At 46.1% G+C, this 9723-nt stretch overlaps 1 long non-coding RNA gene across 1 annotated transcript; it reads right to left on the bottom strand.

Moving 5' to 3' along the window:
- Positions 1-1658: 1658 nt before the first annotated feature.
- On the bottom strand, positions 1659-2154 carry LOC116554085. The gene is made up of 2 exons (XR_004270042.1): positions 1783-2154; positions 1659-1730 (listed from the first exon to the last, which is right to left on the bottom strand). It is a non-coding gene; the product is annotated as an uncharacterized LOC116554085 (long non-coding RNA).
- Positions 2155-9723: the final 7569 nt, after the last annotated feature.

Genomic DNA, 9723 nt, shown 5'->3' with positions numbered 1-9723 from the left:
AGAATTATAGCTACCATTTTAATTTTTTTGTTGCACCCATTTTTTATTTCTTTTCCATGTTTTTTGGTTTTTTTTTTTTTTTTTTTTTTTTTTTACCTTCTTTTGGATGAAGACTTTTATCATTCTATTTTCCCTGTATAAACTTGGTATTTAAACATTCTTTTATTTGTATTTCAGTAATTACTGTAAATATTGCAACATGTATTCTTGACTTATTATTGTCTAATGTAATTTAGGACTTTTAATTCTTTTACACATGTTAAGATCTTAGAATACTTTATTGCTCACATTCTTTTCCTTTATTCTTGTCAATATATATTTTAAACCCCATTAGACATTATTTTTGATGTTTTGTATGGTTAATGTTTATTTATATTTATATATTTACTTTTTCTGTAGCTTTCAATTTTTTCATGCATTTCAGTTTTTAAATCTGGGTTCTTTTTCCTTTGTCTGAAGAATTTCTATTGGCATTTATTTTAGACTGGGTCTTTCTGGTTTGCTGTCTTAAAATAATATTTTCCCTTCATTTCTGAAGGCTGTTTTTGAAACTGCCTTTGCAAAAATTATAACAGTGAAAAATTATGACAGCAAAAGATCTAATTAACTTCGTCTTGCTTTTAACCTCCAGACTGGCCTTGGCCATTCCTGAGCATGGGCCAGACTAACTTTGGGAGACAAACATAATAGCTCTTCCCAAAACTAAGCCACTTTTGTACAACTAATGAAAGGAAGCCAGGTTAGGAAGATGAGAGGCACCTGAATCCTGCTAAGATGTAGGCATAGGTAAATGATTACCAGCTATTATTCTGGAGGTTACAAGGATTTGCAACTTCTCCAATTACTCCTGTAAATAGCATCCCTACTGTAGATCCTAAAATTGCCCTTTTAAGACGCCTTTTCAGACTTTTGCATTTCTGATGACTGGATGACTCCAACTAGACCAGCATTTCCTCTGTGGCTCCCATCCAGAAGTGAACTGAGCACATGAGGACCATTTTCCACACCCGGATAATTGCAGCCCTAACTAATCAGCAGCATTCATTCCCTAGCCCCCTGCTCACCAAACTATCTTTAAAAAACCCTAGTCTCCAAATTTTTGGAGAGGCTAATTTGAATAGCATTAAAACTACAGTCCCCTGTTTAGCTGGCTGTACATGTATTAAACTCTCTATTGCAATTCTCCATCTTGATACATTGGCTCTATCTGGGTAGGCAGTGGGCAAGATTAACCAATTGAACTGTTACACTTTCACTGAATATAGAATTTCAGGTTAGTTTTACTACCTTCCAGTCTGTTAAACATATCATTTCTGAGAGTCAATCTTGAGTCTTATTGTTGCTCCATTGAAGGTAATGTATCTTTTCTCTCCTGCTGTGTTCACAATATCCTTTTATATCTTTGTTTTTCAGCAGCTTAGCTATAATGAATATAATTTATTCTATATTTACCTTGCTTAGAGTATGTAGAGAGTCTAAATTTGTGGATTAATGTCTTTCCTCAGTTTTGGAAAATTGTCAGCTATTAGTTCTTCAAATATTTCCTTACCCCATTATCTCTTTCCTCTCTATCTGGGGCTACAATTATACTTATGTTAGGCCTTTACACTTGTTGTCTATGTCCTTTATGTTTTCTTTTGTATTTTCTATCTTTTTTCCTTCTGTGTTAATCTTAATTTTTTATGTTGCTGTATTTCCCAATTCACTAATCCTCTTTTGCTGCTTCAAATCTATTCATAATAGATTATTAATAATAACAGGTTACATTAATAATATATCTACCTACTGAATTCTTAAGTTTAGTTTGTAAAATTTTTAATTCTCAAAATTTTCATTTAATTTTTTTCACAGCTTTTCAGTTGTCTGATGAAATTCTATTCTATCTTTTTCTATATTCTTTGCCATATTAATAATAGTTCTCTTAAACCCTTGTTAGCTAAGTCCAATACCTGAATCACCTGTGGGTTGATTTCCCTTATCTAATTTCCCCTCCTTATATCTGACCATTTGGTCTTTTCTCTTGGTGTGCCTACATTTTTTATTTAATGCTGGACATTGTTCATCCTTTCCTCTGACAGGTAGCTATACTGTATTATAGTCTGTTCTCATGCTGCTAATAAAAACATATCCAAGACTGGGTAATTTATTTAGAAAAAGAGGTTTAATTGACTCACAATTCCACACGGCTGGGGAGGCCTCATAGTCATGGCAGAAGGCAAATGAGGAGCAGAATCACAACTTACGTGGTGGCAGAAGTAAAAGAGCTTCTGCAGGGGGACTCCCATGAGATCTGAACAAAACCATCAGATCTCATGAGACTTATTCAATATCACGAGAACAGCACAGGAAAGACCCTTCCCCATGATTCAGTTAACTGCCACCAGGTCCCTCCCGTGACATGTGGGAATTGTGGGAGCTACAATCAGGATGAGATTTGGATAGTGACACGGCCAAACCATATCACGTGCTATTGGTTAATCAGCTTAATTCAATCAGGGACTGAGTTAACTCAGGGCTCAGCGGCAGTATTGGACCTCTGCCTACTTCTGGATCATGTTGATTCTTAGAGCGTGGTTTTATGGTTTCCTGTTGAGTTGCTGGGGTGTTCATCATAGGCCCTTGCCCCATAAGTTCTAAGTTCTAGTCCTAGTGTCCTCAGCACAGTGAGACTATTGAAAACGTCACTTAGCTTTTCCAAGGCTCTGTATTTACCTACCTAGTTTCCATTTTGTGTAGCTTCAGAAATTTTCCAATATCTTGAGTTAAAAACTGGCTGAAAGTTTGGCTCAGTTATCTGCTCTTATGGGTTTCTGGATCCCTCACTCTAAGAATTTAATTTTTTCTTTCCAGACCTATAGGCTCCCCACACCTTTGCTAGTTCTCTTGCCCCCTCTAGTAGCCCAGGCCTGGCCCAGCATTCCCAAGTGCCTGAGGGAAGAGCAGCTTCAGAATATGGCTCATCTTTTCATGGTTTTTCCCATTCATGAATCTTGGCCTCGTAGGCCTAGTTGCCTCCACAGCTCTCCAATGCCTTCAGACAAATGCTTTTTGGATGCCGTCAGCGTTCTTGTTGTTCTCTCTAAGAAGACTGGTCCTCTGTAAGCTCTCCAAGAAAAAGAAGCCCCTTTCTATTGTGTTTGAATCATTATATATTTTGGGGTCTCTTTGTTACCCCAACCTACCCTACCCTAAATAATATGTATTCTATCAGCCTTTTAATATATTTTTCAGAGAAAGTGGCCTGCAATAAATATTCTTCCAGGATGTTGAACCAAAGGCCTTGTATTGATTAAAATAAAAAATATGAAGGAAGTAACTCTAAAGCCAGATATTGCCATTATTCACAAGATTTAGAAACACAGTCAAATACTGTGTGAAGAGGAATTCTTAAAAAATGTTTAATTATAAAGATAATATAAAATTATATCTTTTATATAGTCATAATTATCTTTATATAAACATATAAAGATATAAAATATAAAGATAATTATAAAAATTTTTGAGTTAATATAAAAAAAAATTCAAAGTTCGGTACTCACAGGCAACTGCTATTTACATATTGTCATATTTTTTCCAGTCTTATTTCTATATATTTTGCTTTAGTTGAGATCATATTATATGGAAAATCTATATGCTGATCAAAGAAAAACACACATAAAACAAAACTGAATGTAGCATATGCTCTGTGCCTTTGGCTCATTCAATTAATCTCACTATACCTCAGCTTCCTCATCTGTAAAACAGATATTTATTACAGAGCTATGGTGAAAATCTAATCAGCTATAGTATATGAAATTCTTAACATGATTTCAGACACATAATTGCCCAATCATTTGTACCTATTAGAATTATTAGATGTCTTAGTCCATTTGTGTTGCTACAAAGGAATACCTGAAGCTGGATAATTGTATTTTAAAAACAGGAGCCTTATTTGTTGCGCAGTTCTGCAGGCTGTACAAGAAGCATGGCACCAGCATCTACCTCTGGTGAGGGCTTTAGGCTGCTTCCACTCATGGCAGAAGACGAAGGGACACTGGCACGTGCAGAGATCACATAGAAGGAAAGAAAGAGAGAGCAAGAAAGAGGTAAGGGAAGTGTCAGTTTCTTTTTAACAGCCAGCTCTTGTGGGATCTGATAGAAGGAGATCTTACTCCTTCCTGTAAGAACTGCACCAAGCACTTCGTGAGGGACTGGCCCCCATGACCCAAACACCTCTTGCTAGGCTGTATCTTCAACATCAGGGATCATATTTCAACATGAGATTTGGAGGGGTCATAGCATTAGAACTAGTGATATCAGTCTTGTCCTCATTTTAGAATGAGACAACTGAATATGAGAGGAGTTAACTAACTTGCCCAGAGTCACACTGCTTGTAAGTAGCGGGCTGCAGGTCCACACTCTGGTCTGCCTGACACCAAGGTCCTTCCATTGTCACCATCTGCTTCAAACTGCACATAGAACCATGCTGGGTCCTGTGACATCACAGAATCTGAGAGCTCTTTCTGGCAGCTGTGTGGAGCTAGAGTGAATCCATCATTAACTGCCACAATAATGCTATGTATCAACCATATAACCTCAATGACATGTCACACTATAAATATTGACACACAACTCTGTGAAACAGTGACTGAGACAGGGCTCTGCTAGGCAGTTCTTCTGGTCTTGGGTGGGCTCACCCACATATCTGCTGGTCAGCTGCAGTTTAGCTGTTCTAGAATGAGCACAGCTGGGACAACTGGGAAATTTGACTCTGCTCCATGTAACTCACCACCTGGACTGTCCTGGCAAAGGAGAAGGAGCAAGAGTGAGGGAAAAGGGCAAGTGAGGGAAAAGGGCACCCGCTCCCCCGCCTTTGAGTCCCATTTGCTAACATCGCATTGGCCAAAGCAAGTCACCTGGAGGCAAAGGGGGCAGAACACCACGCCCACAGTGGGAAGACACTGAAAGTCTCATGATACAGGAAAGGTGAAGAAAGGAGCATTGATCCGTTAGGTCCATTAGAGAGAGGAGAAGACACAGGAACCGTTTAGGTAGCAGACAGGCAGGTCAGAGCTCACCTGTGCCATCCTAGAGGATGACATGTAAAAAATTAAGTAATGGCTCTTTCCAGCTCCACAAAACCCTTTAATTGGGTCGCTAGTTATGTGACCATGTTCCCTGAGGGTAAGTCACAAATAATAAAACAAAATGTAAAGGTGGGGTGGGGGATGAGGTGGCAGCTCCTGGGTCTTAACTTCAGGAACCCTGGTCTAGGAATAAGCAAAAGATTCAGAAAAATGCCTTGTTTCTTCTTCCTTCGTCAACAGTAACTTCCCTTCCTGATTAAGGCAGACCCAGATGGCAAGGGGCAGCCCTCCTCCCAGGGGTGGGGAGAGGATACTCCGCAGCAGAGCACCAGGGGCAAAGGGGCTCGTGAACTAAGCAGGTCAGCTATATCCAGTGCATCAGCACAGGGGCCCGAACCAAAAGGAAACCAGCAAGATCTGTGAAAGAGGACAAGGCGTGGAACACTCGAAAGAAGCATAGTTCAGAGCCTACCACAAAGCCAGAAAGAAGGGACCAGGGGGCCTCACTGTCCTGCACTCTCTGCAGCGACCCTGCCTTTAAAGGAGCTGGATGGGGCTGGTACCCACAGCTACATTGGTGCTGCTCCCAAATTAGGAATTCATAAGCAATTCTGGGCTTGCAAGAATCAAAGGCAGATTGTACTGTATGCGGAATCCAGATACACTACACACACAGAGTGAAGAAGACAAATAAAATCTCTGGAGACTCCCGGAAAGGGAGAAACTGAAGGTGATTATTCCCCCAGGAGTCTATGCCCGTGTGGTTAATACAGCAGGGTGACGGCCTCAACCCCAGAGGCTGGGTTGGCCTTAGGATGACCAATTTGCCCCGGTCCACCCAGGACTTCTGCGATTTCAGCCCTCCTCCCAGGGGTAGGAGGAGGATACTCAGCAGCAAAACTCACCGAAAGTTTTGCATTCCATGAAGCCCCGTCGGTCCCAGTCATCTTGGCCGGCCTGGTGGGTGAGGCCGCAGGCAGAGCAGGAGCGAGGGGAGCCACGGCCTCCTGCCTGCGGAGTCGGCACGCGCGCAGGCCTCTCTGCAGACATCTGTGGCTGGGTCCGCTGCACAAGCCCGAGCCCCGCAAATCTCAGGGAGACAGCGCTCCTGTCCGGCTGCCCGCTAGCCATTCCCCATCCCCGCACCCGGAGGAATATCCGCTGGGCCCTGAGTGTATTCAAGGGAGCAAGAACTTCAGGGAAGGCGGCCGCCAGCTGCAGGGCAGCCACCACGGGGTGCAACGGACGGCGGAGAGTCTGCGTCCCCCGCCCGGGCCTGGCGGCCGCGGGTCCTAACGATCACCGCTGTGGCTTCGGTGCGTCCAGACGTGGGGTGGGGTGGGGGATGGGCGCGGACGACACCCCCTCCGCTCCCCGGAGCCACTGCCGCTCCCAGGGCTGGCAGTCAGGGTGCTCATTAGAGCACTTAAAAGTAGCGCACAAAGATCTGCCCACCCATGTCAGCGGAGACAGCGAGGAACCGCTCAGCGCGCAGCGTGGCCGCCGGGCGAGAACCCGCGTCGGCTCTGGGAGCGGACGCCGACCTGCCCGGGCGCCTCCTGCAGGGGCGCTCCCAGCACCGCGCGCAGCACCGGCGGGCCGGGCGTTCAGAGCTGCGGAGAATCGTCCCGCCCTCTCCGTCCCTCAGTCCCCGCCCGCCTCTCCCCTCCCCTTCATACTCTTTTCGCCCCTCCGCCTCTCCCTGCTCCTCCCTTCTCCTCCACCCCCTCCCCGTCCCTCCCTTTCATCTTCTCGCCTCCCCGCCGTCCTCTCTCCTCCCACCCCACCCCGCCCCTCCATCCCCTTCCTTCTCCACCCCTCCATCCCTTCCACGTCTTCCCCACCCTGCCCCTCCCCTCTCCACCCCTCCCTCCCATCTCTTCCCCTCCTCTTCCCTCCGTCTTCTCCCCCACCTCCCCTCCCCTCCTTGCTCTCTGCCCCGCCCCGCCTCCCCGCCACATTTCTGTGGGTTTCCACAGCCCCCCTTCTGCCTCACCGTTGACAACTTGAGTTGCGTGGGATCAACTCAGGAGTCAGGATACAAGAACGTTCGCGCGTATCCCTTTTGAATGGCTCCACTGCTGAAAAAAGTTTCAAAGTCATTTCTCATTCATAAATCAAATTCATAATCAATAATTAACATACTGCATTCAATTTTTAAAAATATATACTACTGGGGAGAGCTGATTTTTCAGGCATGTCCTGTGTTTTCAAATAAAACTGTCAGACCAAGAATGGGAAAGGGGGAGGAGGGGGAGAAAAAAAATTTAAACCCTGTGAGTGTCAGTGTATATTGGGTGTGTTTGTGTGTGGGTATTTGTCATTGTGTTTGTATGTGGGTGTGTGTGGGTGTTTGTGTGATTGTGTGTGGATGTTTGTGGGGGGTTTGTATGTGTGGGTGAGTGGAGTGCTTTTCTGTGTGTAAGGAGTGTGTATTTATGTGTTGTGTGCATTTGTGTGGTTGTGCAGTTTGTGTATATTTTTGATTGTATGGGGGGAATGCTTGTGTGGGTGCGTGTGCTTGTGTGTGTGGTGTTTGTGTGTGATTGCGTGTGTGAAGGGTATGTAATTGTGTGTGTCAGTGTGGAAGTGTTTGTGTGTGTGTGGGTGTTCTTGTAATTGTGTGTTTGCATGTGGGGGTGTGTGTGGGGAGCGTTAGTGTGTGTGGGCATGTGTGGGGTGTTTGTGTGTGGGGGTGGGTGTTTATGTATGATTGTGTGTAATTGTGTTTTTTTTGTGTGGAGGGTGTTTTTATGTGGGGTGTGTGCATGTTTGTGTGTGGGGTGTTTGTGTGTGTGTGTGTGGTTGTGTGTAGTGTGTTTGTGTGTGTGACTGTGTGTGTGGGGTATGTTTGTGAATGACTGTGTGTGAGGTGTTTGTGATTGTGTTTGTGTGTGGGTGTAGGATGTGTGTTTGTGATTGTGTGAGTGTGGGAGTGTTTGTGTGTGTGGAGGTGTTTGAGTGTGATTGTGGTGTGTGTGTATGTGGTATTTGTATGGATGTCAGTGTGTGTGGGAATGTTTGTGTGTGATTGTGTGTGTGAGGTGTTTGTGTGTGGGTGTGGGGTGTATGTTTCTGATTGTGAATGTGTGGGTATTTATGTGTGGGGTGCATGTCTGTGTGACTATGTGTTTGTGCGTGGGGGTGTTTGTGCGTGAAGTATTTATGTGTATGTGAGTTTGTGTGTTTGTGTGTGGGATGTGTGTATGTTTGTGTGTGTTCGTGTGTGTGCGTGGTGGTGTCTTACAGGCTTAGGCCCCGGGGCTGGGTCCACCTGGTGCGGGAGGGAAACTCATCTTTATCAGGGACGATCTGGGTTCCTGGGCCTCCCAGAAGAGCAGCAGGTGGCTGCAGGGGGTGGGGCAAGGTGGGGTAGAGGTGGGCCAAGGTGGGGGCAGTGCAGATGCTGAGTCCTCTGGGGATAGGCCTGTCTAGCGCTGGGAACACAGCTCAAGCAAGGAGCTGTCTGTTCTCCCCAAGTGTCCTTACACAACTATCCTTAAGTGTCCTTGGGGTCACAGCTCAAGCCGGGTGAGTATCGATCATTCAGGGCTTTGGAGTGCCGTGGGAAGCAGAGGGCGGGACTGCGGAGTGGAGCTGGCCAGGGGGCTGCTTGGACAGAGGCCAGGGTGCAAAAACGAGCTGGGATGTCGTGGGTGGAAAGGGAGGTGCAAGTGGCCAGACGGCAAAATAGAGGGGAGGAGAGCGGAGAGGAGAGCAGCCGGCCAGCTTCATAATAACGCTGAGCTCCCACCTCTAAAGCAACCTCTCTTTAGCACTGTGGACTCAGACCCAGCCTGCCTGCCCCTCTGGTTGAATGTCTAGTGTACCCCTCCCACTCCCCTTTCCCCCTCCTCTTGGGTGTCCAGTGAGAGCCTCCCACTGCTGCCCTCACCAGCATTGCACACCTGTCCTTCCCATCTCAGGCACCAAGGAACCCAGAGCCATCCCGGGCTCTGCTCCCCTCACTCATCCCACCCACCTGGGATTCTCTGAACATCTCTGAACACCTCACCACTGCCACCCAAATCCACTTCAACATCCTCCTCCCTGCAGGTGACTTGGGGCTCTCTGAGTCCCCCTCCCAGCACCTATCGTGTGCCAGTGGCCGGAAGGAGCCTTTTGGATATGAGCTGGGAGCTGTTGCTCTGCTCAAACCCTGCCATAACTCCCTGTTGGCTCAGGTGAAAGCCCACGTCAGTCCCACAGCCTCCAAGGACCTACCCTCTCCCCCATTTCCTCCTTCCCAGCCCCTTGAATCCCTGGATGGTTTCTCAAATACCCAGGCCTGCCAACATCCTGGGGCCTCCCCGCTGGCTGATCCCCTACCTGGAAGGCTCACCTGTCACTTTGTCAACAAGGCCATCTGGTCACCCTCCCTAGCACTCCAGGTCCCTTCACTCTGCTCTGCTGATTTTATTTCATAACACTTTCTTCTTCTAGAAAACCAGCATTTACTTACTGTTTGTTTATTGCTCTGCCTCCTCCCAGACAACTCCATGGAGGCGAAGTGTTTTGACTCTTTGCTGTCTGGCATCTTCCATCACAATTGCCTGGCACAGAGTTTGTGTCCAATAGATATTTGCTGACGGTTGGCTGAATGTGAAGACGTGGTGCCTGGCTGGCCACAGAAGGAGCTTACGTTTTGTTCTGTTCA

This window comes from Sapajus apella, unplaced genomic scaffold (genome assembly GCF_009761245.1).
Source record: "Sapajus apella isolate SASKATOON/1434 unplaced genomic scaffold, GSC_monkey_1.0 scaffold13, whole genome shotgun sequence".
Classification (NCBI taxonomy): Eukaryota; Metazoa; Chordata; class Mammalia; order Primates; family Cebidae; genus Sapajus; species Sapajus apella.
Note: the sequence above shows the minus strand (reverse complement) of the source record. Positions and strands in the feature narration are given on the sequence as shown.